Genomic DNA, 27,595 nt, shown 5'->3' with positions numbered 1-27,595 from the left:
TTAGCCATCTGGATGTCTTCTTTGGAGAAATGTCTATTTAGTTCTTTGGCCCATTTTTTGATTGGGTCATTTATTTTTCTGGAGTTGAGCTGCAGGAGTTGCTTGTATATTTTTGAGATTAGTTGTTTGTCAGTTGCTTCATTTGCTATTATTTTCTCCCATTCTGAAGGCTGTCTTTTCACCTTGCTTATAGTTTCCTTTGTTGTGCAGAAGCTTTTAAGTTTAATTAGGTCCCATTTTTTTATTTTTGCTTTTATTTCCAATAATTTGGGAGGTGGGTCATAGAGGATCCTGCTGTGATGTATGTCGGAGAGTGTTTTGCCTATGTTCTCCTCTAGGAGTTTTATCGTTTCTGGTCTTACATTTAGATCTTTAATCCATTTTGAGTTTATTTTTGTGTATGGTGTTAAAAAATGTTCTAGTTTCATTCTTTTACAAGTGGTCGACCAGATTTCCCAGCACCACTTGTTAAAGAGATTATCTTTAATCCATTGTATATTCTTGCCTCCTTTGTCAAAGATAAGGTGTCCATATGTGCGTGGATTTATCTCTGGGCTTTCTATAAGTGTTCTGTTTGCTCTGTAGATTTAATGTAGTTAGAAGTCAGGTCTCTGCTATTGTCTCTGCTAATCTCCTGCTATTGCATGCCAGTGAAACAGGATATTATTTTAAGATTAGAAAGACAATTTGTTTATTTTACATCCACATTTGGGGAAGAATACACTTTAGCCTCTTTTGCCATATACTGAGGATTACTGCCATGCACAGAATTATAGCCATTCACATCAATGTGAAGGCTCATAGGACCACTAGAGCAAAACGCATTCTCTCAGATTGGAAGCAGAAGTGGTGTGTCCACTGAATAAATTCAGACTCCATACTTAATCTAAAAAACAAGATACAAATTGACTCTTGATCTGAGGGGGAAAAGGATCATCAGTTCAGTTGGTCACGCAGTCATGTCCGACTCTTTGTGACCCCATGAACTGCAGCATGCCAGACCCCCCTGTCCATCACCAACTTCGTGGAGCTTGCTAAACTTATGTTCATTAAGTTGGTGATGCCATCCAAACATCTCATCCTCTGTTGTCTCCTCCTCCTCCTGCCTTCAATCTTTCCCAGCATCGGAATCTTTTCTAATGAGTCAGCTCTTCGCATGAGGTGGCCAAAGTACTGGAGTTTCAGCTTCAGCATCAGTCTGAAAAGGATCATAGTCAAGTCACAAGGCATCTGTGCCTGGACAGCTCTTCCCCATCTTTGGTCATAGCATGGCCGACTTGACGTTAGCCAGGCATTTTCCTGTCTATAGCTTTGTCTGTGCTGTGACACCTGTGCTTGTGTACCTCGAGAAAGAGCAAAGGACTGAAAGAAAAGAAGCACTTGCTCACAAATGTCTTGCTTTAAAGCTGGGTGGTCACAACACACTTACACCAAACCTGTCATAGGGCTATGTGGACAATGGCACCCAGAACAATGCTCTTAGAAACAATGTGTTTCTAATGACTTAGCCAGTGTGACACTTCTAAGTGTCACATATATATTTTTAAGTTGAAATAAGTTTTCCTGTTATATCTTAGGATACCTAGTATGACTGGAAGCTTTTACCTTACAGTGCATTTTCTTTTATTTTCATAGCATTTATAATTACCAAATATTTGTTTCAAAGACTGATAGTCTTCTTCTCTGTGCAGCTCAGTTCAGTTGCTCAGTAGTGTCTGAATCTTTGAGACCCTATGGACTACAGTGGGTCATTATTTATGGTTTTAAACAGATTGAAAAATACATATCTTGAGATAGAAACTCTTTGCACAAGTAAATCAATCTAATCTATAATAGTTTAAATGTGTCTATGTTATTTCATACTGTGAAAGAGAAATTGTAGGTCTAAATAAGTAGGGGTAGTATCTTCAACTCTGACTTTGAGGTACTTTCTCAAAGTATTCTGTCACGTTTGGAAACTGAGTGGGGTTTTTTTGTTTTGTTTTGTTTTGTTTTTCCTGCAGTTACATTGCTATAGTCCTCTGGCCAATTCCAGCTTATTCCACCTGTCTTACTGCACCGCCCAGAGCATGTTGAGGCAGCACATGTTCTGCTGAGAACTTGATGTAATTAGCATTCTGAGTCCTATCCATCTTTGTTTTAAAGGAGGTACAATTTGACCTATTAATTTTTTCTACATTGGATGTGATGTCTGTGTAAAGGGAAGATCCTCATCCACTCTTCTATGGAATTCTGGGGTATATTTAACATTATTTTCCAAATTTCTTATGTGAACAAATACATCAGTATCTTTCATTATCCATAGTTTGACCTACCAGTCTGTTATTTTTCAATTCTGTTCCATTTTGCAGAGTAGTATTTGAAGTAGTTTATAGATGACATGTTTGGAAAATACAGCATGTGTTCACTGAATCAGCTAAGGGAAAAACAACTTTAAGGATTATTTATGACCTAAAACATAGACTTGAATTAAAAAAAAAAAAACACAACAATCACTTTATAGTGACATTACGAATGCTTTCAAAACCCATCCTAACAAGGCTCTACTTGACTGTTACTGCACGTACTGATTCCTTTAGTGATGAACATATTTTTTGTAAACTCAATATGCACATGGTAGCAAGCAGCATTTCAAATGAAGGAAAATGATAAATTTGTCCTTATGTTTCCTATATAAAATAGAAAGGGAAATATTTTTGTCATTTAATAAAAGAAAAATTGAAAATAAGTGTGCATAATCCATGCAAAATCATATCAATAAGCCTGATAGTCACAGTTGTCTTGATTCTAACTTTGTGCTTCCCTTTTGGACATGGCAAATATTAACCACCTTCTGATCTATCGTGGTGCCCCAAGGATGAACAACTAAATGACCTTCTTCTCATATCATTTTCACTTTAATATCTTTTTACTTTCATGTTAATATCTGTCTAAATGCTCCAGATAATAATCATATTTTAAAAGAGACTTTTGGTGGCTCAGCAGGTAAAGAATCTGCCTGCGATGCAGGAAACTTGGTTTTGCTCCCTGTGTCAAAAGTGATCAAAGGGAATAGCAACCCATTCCACTATTCTTGCCTAGAGAATTCCATGGACAGAGGAGCCTGGTGGGCTACTATCCATGGGATCACAAAGAGTTTAACACGGCTGAGGATAAAACTAAATTCAGCAGCTAATCTATAAAGAACAATATATAATATGCCAGCAAATTTGGAAAACTCAGCAGTGGCCACAGGACTGGAAAATCCCAAAGAAAGGCAATACCAAAGAATGCTCAAACTACCGCACAATTACACTCATCTCACATGCTAGTAAAGTAATGCTTAAAATTCTCCAAGGCAGGCTTCAGCAATACATGAACTGTGAACTTCCAGATGTTCAAGCTGGTTTTAGAAAAGGCAGAGGAATCAGAGATCAAATTCCCAACATCCGCTGGATCATGGAAAAAGCAAGAGAGTTCCAGAAAAACATCTATTTCTTTTTTTTTTAATTTTATTTTATTTTTAAACTTTACAATATAGTATTGGTTTTGCCAAATATTGAAATGAATCCGCCACAGGTATACATGTGTTCCCCATCCTGAACCCTCCTGCCTCCTCCCTCCCCATACCCTCCCTTTGGGTCATCCCAGTGCACCAGCCCCAAGCATCCAGTATCGTGCATCGCACCTGGACTGGCGACTCGTTCCATATATGATATTATACGTATTTCAATGCCATTCTCCCAAATCATCCCACCCTCTCCCTCTCCCACAGAGTCCAAAAGACTGTTCTATACATCAGTGTCTCTTTTGCTGTCTCGTATACACGGTTATTGTTACCATCTTTCTAAATTCCATATATATATGCGTTAGTATACTGTATTGGTGTTTTTCTTCCTGGCTTACTTAACTCTGTATAATAGGCTCCAGTTTCATCCACCACATTAGAACTGATTCAAATGTATTCTTTTTAATGGCTGAGCAAATCAATTTATAGATTCAATGCAATCCCTATCAAGCTACCAACAGTATTCTTCACAGAGCTAGAACAAATAATTTCACAATTTATATGGAAATACAAAAAACCTCGAATAGCCAAAGCTATCTTGAGAAAGAAGAATGGAACTGGAGGAATCAACCTACCTGACTTCAGGCTCTACTACAAAGCCACAGTCATCAAGACAGTATGGTACAGGCACAAAGACAGAAATACAGATCAATGGAACAAAATAGAAAGCCCAGAGATAAATCCACGCACGTATGGGCACCTTATCTTTGACAAAGGAGGCAAGAATATACAATGGATTAAAGACAATCTCTTTAACAAGTGGTGCTGGGAAAACTGGTCAACCACTTGTAAAAGAATGAAACTAGAACACTTTCTAACACCATACACAAAAATAAACTCAAAATGGATTAAAGATCTCAACCTAAGACCAGAAACTATAAAACTCCTAGAGGAGAACATAGGCAAAACACTCTCTGACATACATCACAGCAGGATCCTCTATGACCCACCTCCTAGAATATTGGAAATAAAAGCAAAAATAAACAAATGGGACCTAATTAAACTTAAAAGCTTCTGCACAACAAAGGAAACTATAAGCAAGGTGAAAAGACAGCCTTCAGAATAGGAGAAAATAATAGCAAATGAAGCAACTGACAAACAACTAATCTCAAAAATATACAAGCAACTCCTACAGCTCAATTCCAGAAAAACAAATGACCCAATCAAAAAATGGGCCAGAAAAACATCTATTTCTGCTTTATTGGCTATGCCAAAGCCTTTGACTGTGTGGATCACAATGCTGCTGCTAAGTCACTTCAGTCATGTCCAACTCTGTGTGACCCCATAGACATCAGCCCACCAGGCTCTCCCACCCCTGGGATTCTACAGGCAGAACATTGGAGTGGGTTGCCATTTCCTTCTCCAATGCATGAAAGTGAAAAGTGAAAGTGAAGTCGCTCAGTCGTGTCCGACTCTTAGCGACCCCATGGACTGCAGCCTACCAGGTTCCTCCATCCATGGGATTTTCCAGGCAAGAGTACTGGAGTGGGGTGCCATTGCCTTTTCCAGTGGATCACAATAAACTGTGGAAAATTCTGAAAGAGATGGGACTACCAGACCATCTGACCTGCCTCTTGAGAAACCTATATGCAGGTCAGGAAGCAACAGTTAGAACTGGACATGGAACAACAGACTGGTTCCAAATAGGAAAAGGAGTGCATCAAGGCTGTATATTGTCACCCTGCTTATTTAACTTCTATGCAGAGTACATCATGAGAAACGCTGGGCTGGAAGAAGCACAAGGTGAAATCAAGATTGTCGGGAGAAATATCAGTAACCTCAGATATGCAGATGACACCACCCTTATGACAGAAAGTGAAGAGGAACTAAAAAGCCTTTTGATGAAAGTGAAAGAGGAGAGTGAAAAAGTTGGCTTAAAGCTCAACATTCAGAAAACGAAGTTCATGGCATCTGGTCCCACCATTTCATGGAAAATAGATGGGGAAACAGTGGAAACAATGGCTGACTTTATCTTTGGGGGCTCCAAAATCACTGCAGATGGTGATTGCAGCCATGAAATTAAAAGATGCTTACTCCTTGGAAGGAAAGTTATGACCAACCTAGATAACATGTTAAAAAGCAGAGATATTACTTTGCCAACAAAGGTCCGTCTAGTCAAGGCTATGGTTTTTCCAGTGGTCATATATGTATATGAGTGTTGGACTGTGAAGAAAGCTGAGCACTGAAGAATTGATGCTTTTGAACTGTAGTGCTGGAGAAGACTCTTGCGAGTCCCTTGGACTGCAAGGAGAGCCAACCAGTCCATCCTAAAGGAGACCAGTCCTGGGTGTTCATTGGAAGGACTGATGCTGAGGCTGAAACTCCAATATTTTGGCCATCTCATGCGAAGAGTTGACTCATTGGAAAATACTCTGATGCTGGGAGGGATTGGGGGCAGGAAGAGAAGGGGACAACAGAGGATGAGATGGCTGGATGGCATCACCAACTTGATGCACATGAGTTTGAGTGAACTCCCGGAGCTGGTGATGGACAGGGAGGCCTGGCGTGCTGTGATTCATGGGGTTGCAAAGGTCGGACACGACTGAGCGACTGAACCGAAGTTAACTGAAGCTATTTTTGTTATTTATACCATGGGGTACAAATATGTAATTGCAAGAAACATTGTTAATCAAATATGAAGCAGTATGAGGTAAGGTACATTATGCATTGTACATCAATTTGTACACAGTACTAAACCAAATCCTTACTCCTCATCAGATATTCTTAAACATATTACCAGCATTTATAACTATCAGAAATTACTGCATTTAGTTGTTGATTTATTATTTATCTCCTATTATGAATATGTAAATTCCAGGAGAGTAGGGACTTCTGATGGTATTTCCCATTGCTGTATCCCAGGTGCTGTATCTCCAGCATTGACACAGACAAGATACCCAGGAAATATCAGTTGAATGGATAAATAAATGAATAAATGAATGAATGAATGCTATATATCAGGATCTGCATCTGGGGTCTAGAAGATACCTACATCTTCCTTCTAACTGTTTTATTTAATAGTTGGAAAAATGGAGTTTAAAGGGGATGAAATAGCTTGTAGCAATCTCTTTGGGATTATCAGTAGTACAGGAGGTACTAAAATATGGTCTCTTAATTCCTGGTCTAGTGAACTTTCAAATGCAGTTGAACTTGATCATGAATGGTGGTGATTTTTCAGATGGAAATGGTAGAAATTACTTCTCCAATTGGTTCAAGTAGCTATCCTAATTATAGTACATTATAGTAAACTAGACTACTGTGTATGAATATACATATACAAAGAACTGGTGAATGAAGATACAAATTTGAGTATACTGTCTAATAATAACAATTAGTTGTTGTCTAATAACAACTATGTGTACCATATCTATGCCAATTAATAAGAGCCAATGGACATAAATGGTTATAAGTTGAAATAGATTTGACTTTTTCTATAAAATTAAAATTAATGAAGGATCATTCTTATTTTAGCTCTTAGAAATTCTGCTTCTTGCTTCTTTTTAGATAATGTTAGCTTCTGGTATTAATTTTAACATTGTTTGGAATTATCTGTTATTCATTCAAAGAGTTTGTGTCACAATATAAATGTCCACACACAAAACTTTTCGTGTCTTCTGATGTTAGTCTCCTTGAAATCCTGTCTGCTATTCTTCTGTCTTTCCTATGCAGATACCATTCCCCAAAGAAATATATTTCTCTTATACTTTTAAAAATATTAATTTGCATTTTTTACAGAGATGAGTCATTACAAATATATTTTTACGATAGCTTATGATCACTGATGATAGATAAACTGGAAGGAAGTCTCCTGAAAATTCCAAGAGGTAAGGGAATATTTCAGGTCAAAATCTTTCCACAGTGTAACAACTAAGACTTTCCACACTGTAACTACAGAAACAGAGAACTTTCACCTGGAAGTAGCATGTTATTCTGAGCTTTCTCCCAGACTCGCATCAGTTAAACTTTCTTGACTTTGAAACTTTATCATATGGTTCATTAACAGACCTTCTTCAAATTGATTGGAAACTTAGTATAATGTGATGTCCAGCTTAAAATTCAGTAAGAAATACCAAGGAAAATAACATTTCTATATCATTTTCTTTGATTTTCACTTTTTTAATCTTTGAACTATGTCAGTCCTTAAAGGGCCTTGTGCTGACAGGATCAAGTGAAAATTCCTCAGAATGCCTTTCCAAAGGTACCTCCGGGTTGCTTTCCCTGTGCAACTCATTCTTACCCCTGGGCCTTGTTTGCCATAACCCAGCAGGTCATGTGATTTTTCCACTCTCCTTGACACTTATCATGTTTTATTCTCTACTTAAAACCATCTTCTACTATTTCTGTGTAAACCCCTCTTTTAATACCCAGTTAATACCTCTATCGTACCATTGTTTTCTCCCTTCTCTCTGTTCTCCACAGAACATTTGTTACTTCCTTCCTTACCACACAGTATTTTACATTTACCTCTGATTACATTGTATAGTGATTGAAAAAAATGTCTATGCTGGTAACAGACTCAATAAATCTGTTTGAATCAGAAACTAAGATTGTTTCTGTTTCTTCAGGGTCTAAAACAGTACCTGGCACTCAGTAAGATCTCAAAAATTAATCAGTGAGTCATGGGTACATGAAGGAATTCATTAGCGACATGAAACAAATGATTTATTATCTGTATTAATTTGCTAAATGTGAAAAACCTGGTAAATACAGAGATTCCTCCATATGACTTAAATAGTCTTATTTAGGAAAGCAATGAAAACATTTAAAGCATATAAAATGCCAAGAAAAAATTAACATTGTTTCAACTTTGCACATTTAAGCATAATAAACACATGCTATGATTTAACAGCTCAAAATAAGGTGAAAAATTAGCACACAACCATCTGTTCTTATGAAAAACCTTGAAAAATTGGTAGATCTCATTGTCCTCAAAAGTTTTAGTAATATTTACAGTAAGAATAAAGGTCAAGGGATGTTTATTTCAGTTTATTTGAGATAATATAGACTACTCAAGGATGTCTATTGGTGGATCCAAAATTGGAATATAAATGAGATTTTGCTACAGTTAATTTATAGAATGTCTGTTTTATTTCACTGAAATTTTCCTCACTCAATACTTCTTTGTCTTTTCCATTCTCCTTCCCACTCCCTGGAGAGATCAAGTTCTTTCCTTTTCATATATGTGCTCAATATGGAAACTAATTATTTCTTCCTGATATTGTAAGCAATGATATATAAGGATGTGTATTCATATACACACATATATTAATTAAATATTATGAGTAATATGTAATACTAATATCTTTGAGTACTTATTATATGGAAACTTTTGCCAAGAGGCAATGTCTCATTTATTTCTTATAATTCTCTTTCAAGAAAAGTATTTCATGAATCAAGGCTCAGAGATAGCCTCCATTGGGAGGTGCATTAAAAAGGCAATGGAATGTCTGAACTTTTAATTTTTTTAACCAGCAAAGAATCCTTTACAAGTTGTTCACAATTTTCTCCATCTGGAGGTGGAGCTGTCAATTCACCAATGGAAGAGATTTTGATTTGATGGTGGAGGTTATGGGAACCACCAGAAGCCAAGCTTAACTTACACGAGTGTAAGACAAAAATCCCCTAATGTTCCTGGAAGAAATGGTGACCGAACCATGAACTTGAAAGATAATGCTTCCCCTGAGATGTTAGGGCTTCTATTCAGTACTAAACACTTGACACTTTCAGCAGGACCATTCCACACTGAAGACAATCTCCCACCAAATCTGCTTTTAAGTTTCCTAATGCCTAAAAATACTGATAATTCTTGGGGGAAGAGAGACAGACAGACAGAGAGAGAGAGAATTTTCTTTTTGCCTAAACATTGCTGTTACAAGGTCCATAAGACTAGACTGTAGCAGAAAAGCACAGACCTGATTTCTTCCTCCTTGTGCAGGGAAAACATGACACTAACTTGACTTCACTTTGGTATCCCACACAGTGTTCTTTAAGGCTGATTTAGCTGTCTTTGAGAACCACTCTGGGGTGCCCACTGTTGTTTCCTTCTCCGGGCCATGGAGCCCAAGTGTACTTGGTGAGTGCCGAAGGGGCTTTTCTCCCTAAAGAAGTGTGTGTTCTCACTGTCATGTTCCCATGGGAGCTTTGAGGGAGGAGGAGGCTGAGGCAGAAACAGAAGCTGCGTGTGAGCCATATGGATTTTGGAATTTGAACTCTTCTTCCTTTGTCTAATACTCTGGGTGGTTGGTCTAGGAACCAGAGGTGATGTTGATATCTAGTTTCCCATTGCTGAGTGGAAATAAAAGCAAGTATGGTGGCCTCGGCCACTTCTAGTGTTGGGTCCCACATACTTCCATTACTCTGGGGTATCGATAATTTCAGTAGTGACTCAGCCGTGCCTACCCGAGAGTGGGAACAGGATATTAAGAGAACAACCTGGCAGAATACTTGGGAGGCAAAAGGAGGTGACCTGCAAAACTCTGGAGCAGGGGAGTCCTGTATAAGGGGAAACACAGATTTGCAGAACACACCGCTGCTGCTGCTAAGTCGCTTCAGTTGTGTCGGACTCTGTGCGGCCCCATAGATGGCAGCCCACCAGGCTCTGCCGTCCCTGGGATTCTCCAGGCAAGACCACTGGAGTGGGTTGCCATTTCCTTCTCCAATGCATGAAAGTGAAAAGTGAAAGTGAAGTCACTCAGTCGTGTCTGACTCTCAGGGACCCCATGGTCTGCAGCCTACCAGGCTCCTCTGTCCATGGGATTTTCCAGGCAAGAGTGCTGGAGTGGGGTGCCATTGTCTTCTCCAGCAGAACACACTAGCATTGCTTAATGTGGTGATATTCTGTTGTATCAACTCAGCTTCTATAAAATAACCTTCCCAAGAATTCCTTTTTAGCATGTTTTGAGGTTAGGATTGGCCAGGGAGAGATTGGAAGGCACACACGAAGCAGCAGCGACCATGCTCTGAAGATCAGTGGAGAGCGCCAGTGCTGTGCATTGTTGCTGATCTGCTGGCCTCGTGTGTGGGTGTTGGGCCACCACTGGCCTGCAGCCCTGCAGCTCCCCCCAAGTCTTCCTTTAGCTTCTTAGCTTCCTGGGCCAGGTGGGTGTGCAGCGCCACGGAGAAGGGGATGAGCCCTTTCTTCAGGTCATCCACATCTCAAGTTTAGAGACATTGGAAGACAGATGTGGGGTCTACTTTTTACTTGTGGCTTCCAGTTTGTCCTTTGAAGTACCATTTTGCCCTCACACATTCCCATTTCACACCAGACTCTGGGCACTGTTGACCTGCTGGGACTTCAGACCCATCATCAGATGTGCAAGTATCTTCCATTAAATTCTTCGTCAGCTCCCACAATTTCGTAAAGACCAATACCTATTTTTTTTTATGATTTTATTTTAAATTTTATTTTATTTTTAAACTTTACAATATTGTATTAGTTTTCCCAATTATCAAAATGAATCCGCCACAGGTATACCTGTGTTCCCCATCCTGAACCCTCCTCCCTCCTCCCTCCCCATACCATCCCTCTGGGTCGTCCCAGTGCACCAGCCCCAAGCATCCAGTATCGTGCATCAGACCTGGACTGGCGACTCGTTTCATACATGACATTATACATGTTTCAATGCCATTCTCCCAAATCTCCCCACCCTCTCCCTCTCCCACAGAGTCCAGAAGACTGATCTATACATCAGTGTCTCTTTTGCTGTCTTGTATACAGGGTTATTGTTACCATCTTTCTAAATTCCATATATATGCATTAGTATACTGTATTGGTGTTTTTCTTTCTGGCTTACTTCACTCTGTATAATAGGCTCCAGTTTCATCCACCTCATTAGAACTGATTCAAATGTATTCTTTTTAATGGCTGAGTAATACTCTATTGTGTGTATGTACTACAGCTTTCTTATCCATTCATCTGCTGATAGGCATCTAGGTTGCTTCCATGTCTGGCTATTATAAACAGTGCTGCGATGAACATTGGGGTACATGTGTCTCTTTCCCTTCTGGTTTCCTCAGTGTGTATGCCCAGCAGTGGGAATCTCCACACTGTTCTCCATAGTGGCTGTACTAGTTTGCATTCCCACCAACAGTTTAAGAGGGTTCCCTTTTCTCCACACCCTCTCCAGCATTTATTGCTTGTAGACTTTTGGATCACAGCCATTCTGACTGGCGTGAAATGGTACCTCATAGTGGTTTTGATTTGCATTTCTCTGATAATGAGTGATGTTGAGCATCTTTTCATGTGTTTGTTAGCCATCTGGATGTCTTCTTTGGAGAAATGTCTATTTAGTTCTTTGGCCCATTTTTTGATTGGGTCATTTATTTTTCTGGAGTTGAGCTGTAGGAGTTGCTTGTATATTTTTGAGATTAGTTGTTTGTCAGTTGCTTCATTTGCTATTATTTTCTCCCATTCTGAAGGCCGCCTTTTCACCTTGCTAATAGTTTCCTTTGATGTGCAGAAGCTTTTAAGGTTAATTAGGTCCCATTTGTTTATTTTTGCTTTTATTTCCAATATTGTGGGAGGTGGGTCATAAAGGATCCTGCTGTGATGTATGTCGGAGAGTGTTTTGCCTATGTTCTCCTCTAGGAGTTTTATAGTTTCTGGTCTTAGGTTGAGATCTTTAATCCATTTTGAGTTTATTTTTGTGTATGGTGTTAGAAAGTGTTCTATTTTCATTCTTTTACAAGTGGTTGACCAGTTTTCCCAGCACCACTTGTTAAAGAGATTGTCTTTAATCCATTGTATATTCTTGCCTCTTTTGTCAAATTTTAGGTGTCCATATGTGCATGGATTTATCTCTGGGCTTTCTATTTTGTTTCATTGATCTGTATTTCTGTCTTTGTGCCAGTACCATACTGTCTTGATAACTGTGGCTTTGTAGTAGAGCCTGAAGTCAGGCAGGTTGATTCCTCCAGTTCCATTCTTCTTTCTCAAGATCGCTTTGGCTATTCGAGGTTTTTTGTATTTCCATATTTTTAAAAATCCCTTATTCTATGTCAGTTATAGCATTTTCACTTCCCTGATAAAATGTTAACTGATACACTTGAGGAAACCCAAAGACTAGAGAGAGGCATCTGGGTTGCATATGTTCTCAATAAAAATGTTTGGAAATACTGTGAATACCTGCAATTAGAGAGAATGATTAATACACTTATGAATCACAGTTCTATTATCGTTCCCTTTGAAGGGTAATCATTTATCATCTTAAATAGTACTATATATTATATGTCAATCATGTCTAAGGATAAGCCAGGGACATACTGAAAATCCAAGTGACATTACAGCATAATTATCAAGTTCAAATATGCTCATTTAAATAGTCACTAAGAACTCCGCTAAAATTTTTAGTTTAAACTTACAGATAATTAGTGTTCCATCCCATTCAGTTTTTTTTTTTTAAGTGCTACCACTCCTATTTTACTGATCAAAGCAGGTCAGATAACTTTGATTACTTTCAAGAGATAATCATTCTGTATGTCCAGAAATAGGAAGAGATTGAGAAATACTGACATGCATCAACAATAATTATCAATTAAGTTCTCCTAGTTCTTGATCAGTCCCTCCACATATCCTATCAGCTTCAAACCACATTCATTATGCCAGGCACTGTATGCAGGGGACATAATTATGCAAAACAAAGATAGCCCTTTAAACTAGCCAGTTTGGGCATTCATTACTGTGACTGACAGCTGAAAGTAAGACTCAGAAAGCCACTTCTTTTGAAATCATTTTTCCAGGCCTCTGCTCTGGCTCTTGACTCCCAGGATTTCAAATCCCTAGCGACACACTCTTAGATTCCAAACTTGCTTCTGCTTCTCCCATCTGTTTGGAGACTGCTGATTTTCAACTCATTTGGATTTCAGTTTCTCATTGTGCTCTGCTTTTTCCTTGCCTCTGACATCTGAAGCCTTTTCCAGTTCTGCCCTAGGGAATCCAAGGGATAGATCAGCCTCACCCCCTCTCTTGCTGAGGAGGTGTGATTCAGGTAAGTGAGGACACAGAGGTGAAATACAGATTTGTAATATAATGAAACAGTGCTATACTGTTTATGTATGAAGTGTTACAAATTCATCAATGCTGATGTAATCAGCATTGTAAAATCCATCAACTTCCTGCCCCAATAGCTATGTATTTATATTTGCACTCTGTTATTCTTCCATTCATTCTACAAATATTTATTATGCAACCACCATATGCCACCCACATATGCTGCTTTCCTCCATGGTACAGATACCTCTTATGCTGTTTCAGATTACCACCTTGGCTTTGGGGATGCAGTATATAACAGTGATTAGGCTGCTGCTGCTGCTGCTGCTGCTAAGTGGCTTCAGTCTTGTCCAACTCTGTGCGACCCCATGGACAGCAGCAGGTAGAGTTAATCTGCCTGAGTTCAAGTCTTGACTCACACTGCTATCTGCTTAAGTTTTTTCATCCAGAAAATGAGGGTAATCACATTTACCTCTTAGGAGTATTGTTAAGGTTAATACAAACAATGCTTTGAAGCCCTACCCTAGTGCCTGGAATGGTTAGGTAAATACTCAGTACGTATAATTGTTATTATCATGAACGACCCCATCTTTTCATCTGCTATACAAGCACTTTTTCATTTTGCTATACTTTCAATCGTTTTTATTTGTTCCTTCTACCCCATACAGTCTACAAATAAATACTCCTGTCTCATTTATCAATAAATGTCCTCCATTCTATGTATCTCTCTAGCTTCTATTCTAGTCATTCCTCTTTCCTTTAGGATCAGAATACTTAGAATATTGACACTATTTTTTTATTTCCTTATATTCAGTTCAGGGCTTCCCTGATAGCTCTGTTGGTAAAGAATCCTCCTGCAATTCAGGAGACCCCAGTTCGATTTCTGGGTCGGGAAGATCCCCTGGAGAAGGGCCAGGCTAACCACTCGGGTATTCTGGCCTGGAGAATTGCATGGACTGTATATTCCATGGGGTCACAAAGAGCCGGACACAACTGAATGACTTTCACTTTCAGTTTCATTTCACTTTGAGCCCTTTCAACCAAGCTGCTGCCTTGACTTCAAAAATTAATTTTCAAGTCCAAAGATCAAATCGGTCCTCTTTAATTTGACTTACCACATCTTTCCTGAAATTTTCTTTCTTTGACTTTTGCACTCTGCTCTTTCTGGTTCTTTGTCCCATTTTGAACCATTTCTTCTCAGTCACTTTTGCAGAATCCTCCTATTCATATGCAGTTGGCTAGAGAATTCTGCCATTTCAACATTCTGTACCCATCTCATATCTTTCCCTTCTTCCCTTTTCATACAAAGTTTCCTTGGCCCAGATCCTTATTGTATTTTATCTGAATCATTGCAATAGTCTTCAAATTGGTCATACTGTTTAGTTTCTTGACCCTACTTCATGTTTCTTCTATAGTAGTGATTTTTCGAAATACAAATATAATACATTTTACATTTCCCAGGCCAAAGCAGTATAGAGATAAATATATGCACAACATCAGTATCAAAATAGTTTTTCTCCTCCCCCAAAATTCAGTCTAATCATGCAAAAAAATCAGGAAAATTCCAATAGAGGAGAGTCCTACCATCTACCTGGCTAGTCCTCCTCAAAACTGTTAAGGTCATTGAAAAAAGGAAAGCCTGACAAAATGTCACAGCTCAGAGGAGCCTAAGGAGATGTGACATATAAATGTAATTCTAGATGGTGTCCTGGATAAGATCTCAGAGCAGAAAAAGGACATATGGTAACTACTAAGGAAATCTGAATAAACTGTTGGCTTTTGTTAATAATCATATATCAATATTGGTTAATTAATTGTAATATAGGTACTGTATTGATATAAGATGTTAACAATAGGGAAAAGCAGTGAAAACTCTCTACTATCAGGTCAATTTTTCTATAAATCTAAACTGTTATGAAGAATAAAGTTTATTAATAAAAAATAGTATTCCTCTTTATATTTCACTGACCCCTCCCCATTGAGAAATCTCTAGATCTCTCAAATTCTTCTCCAAAAGTGGGAGCTTGGGGGGCTGGTGGCATTCTGTGTATACTCTTAAGTATGTAGTCTTTTGGTCATACATTATGTTCCTTCTCCCTTATTCTACCTCCTAAAGAAAAAAGAGAATAATGTTTTCTGCTGAAAGATCTGGAGTCCTCGCCAGGGCACTGATGCCAATGATGGTGTCCAAAGTTTAAGGCTCCAATGTCTTTGCAAAGCAGCCAGTACCTTTCATCCTGCCAAATCTACTGACTCCACTGCTGTTGATTTGATGATATTGTCTTGGGATCTGAGATTCTCATGGGAATCTTGTGAAACAGTCCTTTTGTTTATTTTTTTGAAAAAACTTAAAAGCCTCTTGATGAAAGTGAAAGAGGAGAGTGAAAGTTGGCTTAAAGCTCAACATTCAGAAAACTAAGATCATGGCATCTGGTCCCATCGCTTCATGGCAAATAGATGGGGAAACAGTGGAAACAGTGGCGACTTTATTCTCTTGGGCTCCAAAATCACTGCAGATAGTGATTGCAGCCATGAAATTAAAAGGCACTTACTCCTTGGAAGGAAAGTTATGACTAACCTAGATAGCATACTGAAAAGCAGAGATAATACCTTGCCAACAAAGGTCTGCCTAGTCAAGGCTATGGTTTTTCCAGTGGTCATGTATGGATGTGAGAGATGGACTGTGAAGAAAGCTGAGCACCGAAGAATTGATGCTTTTGAACTGTGGTGTTGGAGAAGACTCTTGAGAGTCCCTTGGACTGCAAGGGGATCCAAGCAGTCCATCCTAAAGGAGATCAGTCCTGGGTGTTCATTGGAAGGACTGATGCTAAAGCTGAAACTCCAACACTTTGGCCACCTCACGCCAAGAGTCAACTTATTGGAAAAGACCCTGATGCTGGGAGGGATTGGGGGCAGGAGGAGAAGGGGACGACAAAGGATGAGATGGCTGGATGGCATCACCGACTCGATGGACATGAGGTTGGGTGAGTTCCAGGAGTTGGTGATGGGCAGTGAGGCCTGGCGTGCTGCGATTCATGTGGTGGCAAAGAGTTGGACATGACTGAGCGACTGAACTGAACTGATTTTATTTTTAATTGTAGTTTCCTCCCACCCCCCACCTCCAACACCACACAGCATGTGGGATCTTCCCCCTAAGCCGGGTTGGAACCCATTCCCTCTGCAGTAGAAGCCTGGAGTCCTCACCACTGGACCACCAGGGAAGTTTCTGAAATAGTCTTGTAGATTCCTCACTTGTCATTACAGTTCTTTCTTCTTGGACCTCAGGCATCAACCTACAGGGACAGGAGTTAAGGATAATCAGAGCTGCAGACATTGCGTTGCTAAGCTTAAAGCACTGGTCTTCTGTCACTGACTTTAAGAGTCCTAGGAACTCTTGCTTCTTACAGATTGACTTATTTTCCAGGATGTTTCTTGATCACTAGTGCAGACAGACTGCTGAGGGTCTGCACCACTTAGTCCCCCAAAACCTGTCCAGACATGTCTGAATCTGAGGGAGAAAACAGCACAGGCTCAAGTTACATAAATATGATCGTGTTGTCCTGCTGTTTAGAATTCTTCAATGCCTCTTTTCTCTCCACTTTCCATGACCTCACAATGCACTCTCCTATCAGGGTTTAGTAGATCTATCTGGGCTCAGCTGGAGACAAACCCCTACCCTGACTCTCTAGTCTAGTGATGCTGAATTACTTTAAGCAATGCATTTCATACATTTGCCAAGCTTCTCATGTCTGCATGCTTTACCCGTTATGTCCAGAAGTAGCATATTTTCTTTATGTATTTTCACCACTGTATTAGTCTTTTGTATTGGTTACCTATTGAGGTTTACAATGAATATTTATTATACAGTAAGTCCCTTACATATGAATGAGTTCTGATCCAAGAATGCATCCTTAAGTCCAGTTTATTTGTAAGTTCAACTAAGTTAGCTACTGCTACTGCTAAGCCACTTCAGTTATGTCTGACTCTGTGCGACCCCATAGATGGCAGCCCACCAGGCTCCCCTGTCCCTGGGATTCTCCAGGCAAGAATACTGGAGTGGGTTGCCATTTCCTTCTCCAATGCATGAAAGTGAAAAGTGAAAGTGAAGTCGCTCAGTCGTGTCTAACTCTTCGAGACCCCATGGACTGCAGCCTACCAGGCTCCTCCATCCATGGGATTTCCCAGGCAAGAGTACTGGAGTGGAGTGCCATTGCCTTCTCCGTAAGTTAGCTAAGTACCCAACAAACACAATCGATTGTATAGTACTGTACTGTAATAGGTTTATAATACTTTTCACACAAATAACATCAATATATAAAAAACAAACATACACAAAAAATAAAATATTTTTAATCTCCCAGCACAGTACCTTGAAAAGGACAGTAGTATGGTACAACAGCTGGCACACAGGAGCTGGCATCAAATGAAAAGGCAAGAAAAGTTACTGACTGGAGAAGGGAGAGGAGGTGGGAGATGGTAGAACTGTCAGCGATTGAAGACAGAGGGCAAACTGCAATTTCACTCACACCTGACTTTGATGGAAAGCATGCTTGCATCTTTGAAAGTTCACAACTTGAAGGCTAGTATGTAGGGGACTTCAGTTCAGTTCTGTCGCTCAGTCATGTCCGACTCTTTGTGATCCCATGAATTGCAGCATGCCAGGACTTACTGTTCCATAATTTCTGTGGGTCAGGAATCTGGTCATGGCTTGGCTGGGTTGTTTATCCAGGGTCTCTTACAAGGTTGTGATCAAGGTGTTGATCAGAGCAGTGGTCTCATATGAAGTTTCAATTAGGGGAAGATCTACTTTGAAGCTCACCCACCTTGCTCTTGGCCAGTTCAGTTCTACATAGGCTGAGGGACTGAGGGCCTCAGTTCTTCATTGGCTTTTGACACCAGCCTCCTTCAGTTCTCTGCTATGTGGCCCTCATAGGTAACTCACAGCATGGTAACTGGTTTCCATCAGACTGAGGAAGACAGCAGGAGAGAATGAGCAGGGGAAAACAAGTCTTTTGCATTCTAATCACAGAGGATTACTTTAACTTCTTTAAAGGGACTTCTCAAGTGGCTCAGTGGTAAAGAATCCATTTGCCAATGCAGGAGATGAGGGTTCAATTCCCCTGGAGGAGGAAATAGCAACCTACTCCAGTGTTCTTGCCTGGAAAATCCCATGGACAGAGGAGTCTGGTGGGATATTGTCCTTGGGATCGCAAAGAGTCAGAGTCGGACATGGCTTAGCACAGAGACATACGACTTCTTTAAAGTGATGGGATACACCTGTTAGAAACAAGTCACTAGGCTCAGCCCACATTCAAATAGAGGGGATTATACAAGGCCTGGAACACCCAGGCTGGGATCATTGAAGATGTTCTGTGATTGTCCCGTGGCAGCAATAAATCCTACCCATAATTGGTTTGCACGTCCAGACTGATGACACCACATATGCACCAAGATGGTACAAAAATGTTTATACTCACATAATGGGGTCTTTCTGAAGAAAGTAGGGCAGGCATAAAAGCCAGTCTGGACTGTCTTGAGAGAAGAGAGAAGACAGTGGCTTTAGTTTTTATTATAGTGAGGAGGTGGGGCCTTGGTCAGGGTTCCCAGGGGAAAGGGGTTTGGATAGTTTAAACTTTTCCACCGGAACCAGTGGATGGAGCCCCAAGGCTTTCTCACTGTCTTGCTCTGATATGGGTGGAAGGGAAAGGGGGAGAATAGGGCATGAGAGGTGTCAGGAATCAAAGAGCAAAATGCAACTGAAGTCAGACTCCTTATTCCATGAGGCTATTTTAGAGGCTGTCTACTGTATCCATTATCATATAGTTGCTTATTTTACTTGTTTGCCTTTTATAAGATAAGAATGTATTTTAATTTATTTTTATGTTCTCAACCCTTACTGCAGTGCTTGACATATCATGGTCACTCAATAAATTGCTGAATGAACAATTGAATGACTGCATATATAGACTCTCCCTTTCCTCTTGATTATTATTTATCCCCTGTTGTATGCCTATTGATGTTTTCAAGATTCAGCTCAGGAACTATCTTCTCTATGATGTTTTTTTGGACCTATTCCTCCTTGCCCCCTTTGCCCCCTCCTAGAATTGATCACCTTCTTATTTGTGGTCAACCACTCTGAGTACAGATTTTTGTTATAGAACTGGTGCATAAGTGGCATTTCTTTCTTTCAGAACTGTATCCCTTGATAGTCTGAAAGCTCACTGAAGGCAAGAATTTGTCTCATTATAAACATTTGTACCCAAAGTATCTAGTATGATATCACACATAGATGTTCAGTTACTATTGCACAAAGGGTTCAGTTCATTCTCCCAAGGAGAAAGGAGTAAGACAAAGCTGCAAAATAGTGGATATTTAGTCTGGATATTGAAGAATACAAGCTTGACATGTAGGGACACAGGATTGGGGAGACTTTAGAAAGAGAATAATTTAGACCCACTAAGTAGCAGTAGCAAATACAATGAGTTACAAAAGATCATAGTGTAATAGTAAGACTTAGCTGGTTCGAGATGTGGCTAAAAAGGAGGTTCACATCTGGGTTGTGAAACTTTGTAGGCTAGATTAAGAAGGGCAGAATGTCTCTTTATGATAATGGGTTTTTAAAACTTGGGTGCAGCTGTTAATGTAACTAAATCTATTTCAGGAAAACAATTTTGATGGCAGAGTAGAATGGATTTGAGTAGGAAGTGACCTGGAATCAATCAGGAGTAGGAATTTGTGGTTTCACTGGGACAAAGTGAACTCTGCTTGTGGAAAATCAGAGTGTAGATAGTAGGTAAGCACCAGCATTCTGAGCGATGCTGAGAGGAATCGGGTGCTCTGATATTTGCAAGACGTGAACAACAGAAAATTCCACTGAAAGGATTGTGAGGGTATATAGGCAACAGAGATAAAGACTATGGAAGAATCAACTAAAGAAGGAAAGATTTACTCTGATTATCTTGATAATTGATCAACTGGTATCCCCAGTAAGAACTTTAGCTCACTTTCAGTTTTGGATACATATACTCTAAGACTAATGAAAGAAAACAAAAGAAAAGGAAAAGAACTTATGTTATATAATATGTATATTATGCCCAAAGCATTACAATGAATACAGTATACAGTTTTTCCTGATTCTGTGGTACTAATTTCATGGAAGTATATTATCTCTCCAACACTGTTTTTCTATTCTGAAGGAATTATTTCATTTTTATCATGTCAAGTCTCAAAACTATTTTCTAATATGGAATTTCACAGCCTAAGCTTTGTGTTCAAAGAAGAATGTTGCAGTTGTTAGAGGCTAGATTATCTTCCTGGAAAAAAAGAAATAGACATGCTTCCGGTCTTTGGTATTCCTTGTTTAAGCTGGAGTCTGAAGGCACCGTGCTTAGAATCCACAGCCATACACACAGAAAAAGTCACCTTAATAGTGAGGCAGAAAACAGGATAAAGAGGTGCCCAATAGCTCTATTTTTACATTACTATAGCCCTTTCAAAGAGCAGCCGAAGAATTGTGCACGGAATTTTTTTCAAGGATTTTTAACATTTCAGATTTGGCAAAATTTTATTTTTTATTTTTTTTATTTTATTTTTATTTATTTATTTTTAATTTTATTTTATTTTTAAACTTTACATAATTGTATTAGTTTTGCCAAATATCAAAATGAATCCGCCACAGGTATACATGTGTTCCCCATCCTGAACCCTCCTCCCTCCTCCCTCCCCATTCCATCCCTCTGGGTCGTCCCAGTGCACCAGCCCCAAGCATCCAGTATCATGCCAGATACTTTAGTAGGACCTCTCACATAATTTCAGTTGTAATTTTATTGTTAGATGGTTAATAAAAATGCAAAATAACAAAATGCTTTTCTGAATTCAGTTAGCCTTTTAAATGAATTTATAGTTTACTAAAAGCAACAGTATATGCATACATTTGAAACATTAGTAATACCTGTGTTAGTGTGATAGTAGGGTTTATTCAGTTGTACATTTGATTTATCTGAACCTTTTTAGTAACTTCATTGCCCTTAACAAGTTTTGACCCACAGGTTAGAAACTAACTTGATCCAACTTCCTTACCTCACAGATGAGGGAACAAGTGATTTAGAACACATCATTTACATGAATTGCTCAAGGTAACAAAGAGTTCTAAAGGCGGGGTAGAATCTAGAATTCCTGACCTTTAGACCAGTTAATACCAAATTAGCCGAAAACATTAGACCTATGAACATAAAGGCAGAATTAAATTATAACATGTTTGATAAATGGTCTGATGTATCAATTCTACTCTTCAGAAGGTGCTCTCAGATGCTGAATTCCCTGGCATGTATGACATGTCATGCTAGGCCTTATATTGCTACTGAAAATTAAAAATTATTTTCCTGATTTGAAACAAGCTACACACAGAGTTTAAAAGTCTAAGTATGAGAGAGTCTATCTACCTGCTTATGTATATATGCCCAAGAACTTGGTACTGTGGCTCTGTTTCTTTCATATTCATTTTTTCTCTTAGAGTGTAGGAAAGATGAATAAAGAAAATAAAAGCCAGAATAACTTGGCTTGCAGGAAGAGGAGCTAAAAAGGGTCAGAAGGGTAGATGTTTGAGATGCTCAACCTGTGTGTGGATGGCTCTGTTCCACTGATTCCACTGGAGGAGTGTATTTGAAGTGGCATAATAATTAGGCTCAAAAATTTACCCTCAGTGTGCCTTTCAAACAAAAAGCTTGGGTTGAACCTTGGGGCAATTCATCTCAGTCATTTTTAGACCTCTGTATATTACAGCTGCAGAAGAGAAGTCTCGAGAGAACGAGGTTTTCTCCTTTTTGAGACCTAACATTGTACATTTTCTGATTAACCAGAGTGTTGGTAAAAACCACTTCCCTTTAAATTTCATATTGGTTATTTATTCTTTATGATTAGACCATTATGATTAACCATTATGATTAAACCATCAAAACCACAGCATAAAATCATAATTAAGCCTCATTTTTATGAACTTACACATGTCTTAAAAACCTTATTATTAGATTTAGTATCTGCAGACAGAAGTATAAAGTTTTCCTAGCCAGATTCTAAACTGTATGTATTATTTGTTTCAAATAATCAAAACTAGGAAATTATAATGACATTACAGAGTTAAAATACAGTTATCACTTCTTTCATGAAATATATAAAATATTTGTCTTTCCTTGATTTGTGGATGGTTTTGAAATAAATATAAGTTTGAATCAGATGAAATAAAGGTTTGAATGCTATTTCTTTAGAGCAAAGTTAACATATAATCTTATGTATAACAGACACTCAGTATTGTCAATCAAAAAGATCTTAAATACGCTTAAGGAATATGGCTTTCAACAAACAACCACTTGCTGACACTTAAGATAAGCACTTTAGAAGTGCATGAGAGTATAATGTTATGTTCTGGCATGGAGCCAGAATGTTTTATTTTCTTACCAACATTTTATTTCCCTGAACTCTAAAAGAAGTGACAGGTTATTTTGTCTGTAATGGTGGTTATTTTCAACTTCAAAAACTTTTCTGTGATCTTAAAACCTTATAATTTGTTCACAGTTACAAGTTAATACAGGCACGGAGCAGCATCTGTATGCAATTTTAGCTGAGAGATAGAGTGGGAACTTTTAGTCCTTCCAAACTTATTTCATTAGACATGCATTATTTAGGACAAGCATAGTACTGAGTTAGCTTATGTCTGATCTGTTGGAAACTGGAAACATGGACATTTAGTCTTTTGAGGGGGTGGGTCTTGGCGGTGTCCCCCATTGGGCTAGTTCTCTACTATATGGACAACCAGGAAGAAGGGCAGAAAAGGAGACATTATACAAAAGCTCTTTCTGCCAAGCTGTGTCGTAGTGCTTTCTTGTAGGCTAAATCACCTAGTGAAGGGAAAGTTGCTCAGTCGTGTCTGACTCTTTGCGACCGCATGGACTATACAGTCTGTGGAATTCTCCAGGCTAGAATACTGGAGAGGGTAGCTCTTCTCCGGGGGATCTTCCCAGCCTAGGAATCAAACTGGGGTCTCCTGCACTGCAGACAGATTCTTTACCAGTTTTCGGCTTCCCTTATAGCTCAGTTGGTAAAGAATCTGCCTGCAATGCAGGATACCCCTGTTCCATTCCTGGGTGGGGAAGATCACCTGGAGAAGGGATAGGCTACCCACTCCAGTATTCTGGCCTGGAGAATTCAATGGACTGTATATAGTCCATGGGGTTGCAGAGTCAGACACCACTGAGCGACTTTCACTTTCTTTACCAGTTGAACTACCAGGGAATCCCTATATCACCTATTTCAGCTCAGTTCAGTTCAGTCGCTCAGTTGTGTCCGACTCTTTGTGACCCAATGGGCTGCAGCACACCACGCCTCCCTGTGCATCACCAACTCCCAGAGTTTACTCAAACTTATGTCCATTGAGTCAGAGATGCCATCCAACGATCTCATCCTCTGTCGTCCCCTTCTCCTACTGCCTTCAATCTTTCCCAGCATCAGGGTCTTTTCCAATGAGCCAGTTCTTCACATCAGGTGGTCAAAGTATTGGAGTTTCAGCTTCAGCATCAGTCCTTCCAATGAATATTCAGGACTGATTTCCTTTAGGATGGACTGGTTAGATTTCCTTGCAGTCCAAGTATCTCTCAAGAGTCTTCTCTAAAACCACAGTTCAAAAGCATCAAATTTGGAAAACTCAGCAGTGGCCACAGGACTAGAAAAGGTCAGTGTTCATTTCAATCCCAAAGAAAGGCAATACCAAAGAATGCTCAAACTACTGCACAACTGCACTCACCTCACATGCTAGCAAAATAGTGTTCAAAATTCTTCAAACTAGGCTTCAACAGTACATGAACCACGAACTTCCCGATGTTCAAGGTGGATTAGAAAAGGCAGAGGAACCTGAGATCAAATTGCCAACATCCACTGGATCACTGAAAAAGCAAGAGAGTTCCAAAAAACATCTACTTCTGCTTTATTGACTATGCCAAAGTCTTGGTGTGGATCACCACAAGTGATGAAAAATTCTTCAAGAGATGGAAATACCAGACCACCTGACCGGCCTCTTGAGAAATCTGTATGCAGGTCAAGAAGCAAAAGTTAGAACTGGACATGGAACAACAAACTGGTTCCAAATTGGGAAAGGAGTATGTCAAGACTGTATATTGTCACCCTGCTTATTTAACTTCTATGCAGAGTACATCTTGCAAAATGCCAGGGTGGATGAAGCACAAGCTGGAATCAAGATTGCCAGGAGAAATACCAATAACCTCAGATATGCAGATGACACCACCCTTATGGCAGAAAGCAAAGAAGAACTAGAGAGCCTCTTGATGAAAGTGAAAGAGGAGAATGAAAAAGTTGACTTAAAACATCACCTAAGTCTGCAACAAAATTCACCTCTCCTTTGCTACATCTTTTCAGGTGTTCCTTTGCTGGGCATTGCCATGACACTACCTTTTTGAGTGTGCCCTTCCAAGACAGTGACTAATATACTCCAGCTTTCTCTCTTGCTTTTTTCCTTTCAGGCATTGTTCAACAGCCTTATCATGGCTTTCCAGAGATGCAGGACTTAACATAAAGTAGTCTGAGAAGAGAATTAAAAAAAAGTATTGTGGGCAAGGCTCTTCAAACCACACAGAGACTACTCTGCTTTCATGAAGAAATAAATCCCGTGAATAGTCCTATGGAAGTGAAGGTAAAAAAAATTTTTTTTAAAAGTTTATTTGAAAAGAAGGGAAGAAGAAAAAGAAGGACTGCAGTGTTTTGTTGAAGTCTTAATTATAAAAAAATATATGGAGTTGGGAGGCAAAAAATTTGTAATACAGTTGGAGATGGTCTATTACTTATTTGATCTTAGGATAAATGCTGGCAATGTCGATTTAAAGATCACAAGTTGGAGAACAATGATAGGAACTGTATCCACTTTTTGAAAATTAACTGCCTTATTATATTCAGTCTTTATATTTGCATTTGTGCCCAATGTTAAAGCAAATGATTAAAGCAAGTCTTCCCTGATAGATTATTAGACAAATTTGGTGGGTAAAATTTTGGATGGAGTAGGCTTTCTGAAGAAAGCTAAAGGTGAATCTGTATCACTTAAAAACAAAACCAGGGACTCTGCTTGTTAATTTCCATGCAAGGTTCTGCCGATTGGCAGTCAGGACAGGAACTGGGGTGCTTTGTGGTGGCAGCAGAAGGCTGGCAGTGAAAAGTATATAACAATGCCCCTGTTTTCTGTTTCCAATTCTTGCAGCATAGAGCTGGAATCCAGAAAATGTGCCGCTTTGAATAATTCAACTTTCAAGTCTGTTGGTGGCTCATGACAATTTTGATTTTACTTTTCCTTAACATTTTATTCTTTGCTTAGTTTTCACCCCTAGTTGTTGGTTTTTTTAAATTCCTCTTCCTTAAGTTCTTTGATTTTAAGAATCAGTGTGATGATCTTCTTTAGAAATATTAAGCAAGGCTATTGAGTCAGAAACAGGATATACAAAGAAAGATATATGAGAAAAATCAAAGACAACTTCTAAAATAAGAAGTCAGCCTGAATTTTACAAAGCTTTATGGATTTATAATGACTCTCTCACCCCACGCTAATGTTCTAGGAGAGCTTTAGAGCTCAGTTCTTACCCAGAATCTCCTTTGTAGATAACAAGCTTGACATGCTTTAAATATTTACAGTGGGGTCCCAGAGTGTTACTGAAAACAATGCAGCTCCTAGCATATGGACTATGAAGCCAGAATCTTCATTACTGTCACACATGGTGACAGAGTGGAAATAAACAGTCTAAAACAGGCAAGTCTGGAGAAGCTACATCAGCTAAAGGATGATAAACATTCACATGTGTCCTCCCGATATGTGTTTTATTATATACGTTTGTGTTTTCTTCTGACTTAAAAAAATAATTTTTGTTTAAACAGCAGGAAAATGTTTAATGAAGACAATGTACACTGAAAAATAGAATTACTATTTTCCTAGTAAAAATTTTCTCTCTGCCTCTCTCTGTCTTAGACACACACACACACACACACATACACAAACACACACGCACACACACACACACACACACACACACATCTCTAAGCTTATCTTTGCTGGCCTTCATTCTCTTCTCCTCCATGCCGGCTTTTTCTCCACATGATCATGAACATGGCTGGGAGTAGCAGCTCCAATGTTGTTAACATGGTAGGTTTGTTACTGTGAGGAAATATAGTGTCCCTGTGTCTGCATATGACATTTCTATGGGAAAACGCTGATTAACCAAAGTTTGAGGTTTGTGTCAATCCTTCTTACCAGTCCCTGTTGCTAAAACAATTGAACCATTTGAATGGCAAGCCTGATTCATATGCCCAAGACTGGCAGCCTCACTAATATCAAAAGTTAGAGCCAAGGAGGATCAGGTCCATCAAAGAAGAGCTGCATTTACATGAGGAAGGGGAAAGGGGCATGTTCAGCAGGTAAAGATACAGGTGGCTGAAAGTGAGAGTGAAAGTGTTAGTTTCTCAGTCATATCTGATTTTTTGAGACCCCATGGACTGTAGCCCACCAGGCTCCTCTGTCCATGGGACTCTCCAGGAAAAAATACTGGAGTGGATAGCCATTCCCTTCTCCAGGGGATCTTCCCTTCTCCAGGGGATCTTCCTGATTGAACCCAGGTCTCCTACATTGCAGGCAGATTCTTCACTGTCTGAGCCACCAGGGAAACCCAAAATATCAAATTTAATTTTTTTGTTGTTGCACCATGAGGCATATGGGATCTTTGTTCCCCAACCAGGGATATAACCTGTCTCGCCTGCAGTGGAAGCGTGGAGTCTTAACCACTGGACCACCAGGGAAGTCTTTAAAAGTGTTAGTCATTCAGTCAAGTCCAAGTCTTTGTGACCCCATGGACTATAAACCTGCCAGGCTCCTCTCTCCATGAAATTTTCCGGGTAAGAATACTGCAGTGGGTTGCCATCCCATCCTCCAGGGGATCTCCCTAACTCATGGATGAAACACAGGTCTGCATTGTGGGTGGATTCTTTACCATCTGAGTCACCAGGGAAGCCCTCTACAG

The 27,595-nt window shown here is 39.4% G+C and overlaps 1 long non-coding RNA gene across 1 annotated transcript in view; it reads left to right on the top strand.

Moving 5' to 3' along the window:
- The window catches only part of LOC129641675 (uncharacterized), an 82,306-nt gene extending 56,044 nt beyond the window's left edge, over positions 1 to 26,262 (top strand). The window contains exons 2-3 of the long non-coding RNA XR_008709396.1: positions 25,064 to 25,233; positions 25,792 to 26,262. This is a non-coding gene — a long non-coding RNA (uncharacterized LOC129641675). The remainder of the gene's footprint in view (positions 1 to 25,063; positions 25,234 to 25,791) is intronic.
- The last annotated feature ends 1,333 nt before the right edge of the window (positions 26,263 to 27,595 follow it).

Source organism: Bubalus kerabau, chromosome 1 (genome assembly GCF_029407905.1).
Source record: "Bubalus kerabau isolate K-KA32 ecotype Philippines breed swamp buffalo chromosome 1, PCC_UOA_SB_1v2, whole genome shotgun sequence".
In the NCBI taxonomy this organism is placed as follows: Eukaryota; Metazoa; Chordata; class Mammalia; order Artiodactyla; family Bovidae; genus Bubalus; species Bubalus kerabau.
This window is presented reverse-complemented; position numbering and strand designations above follow the sequence as displayed.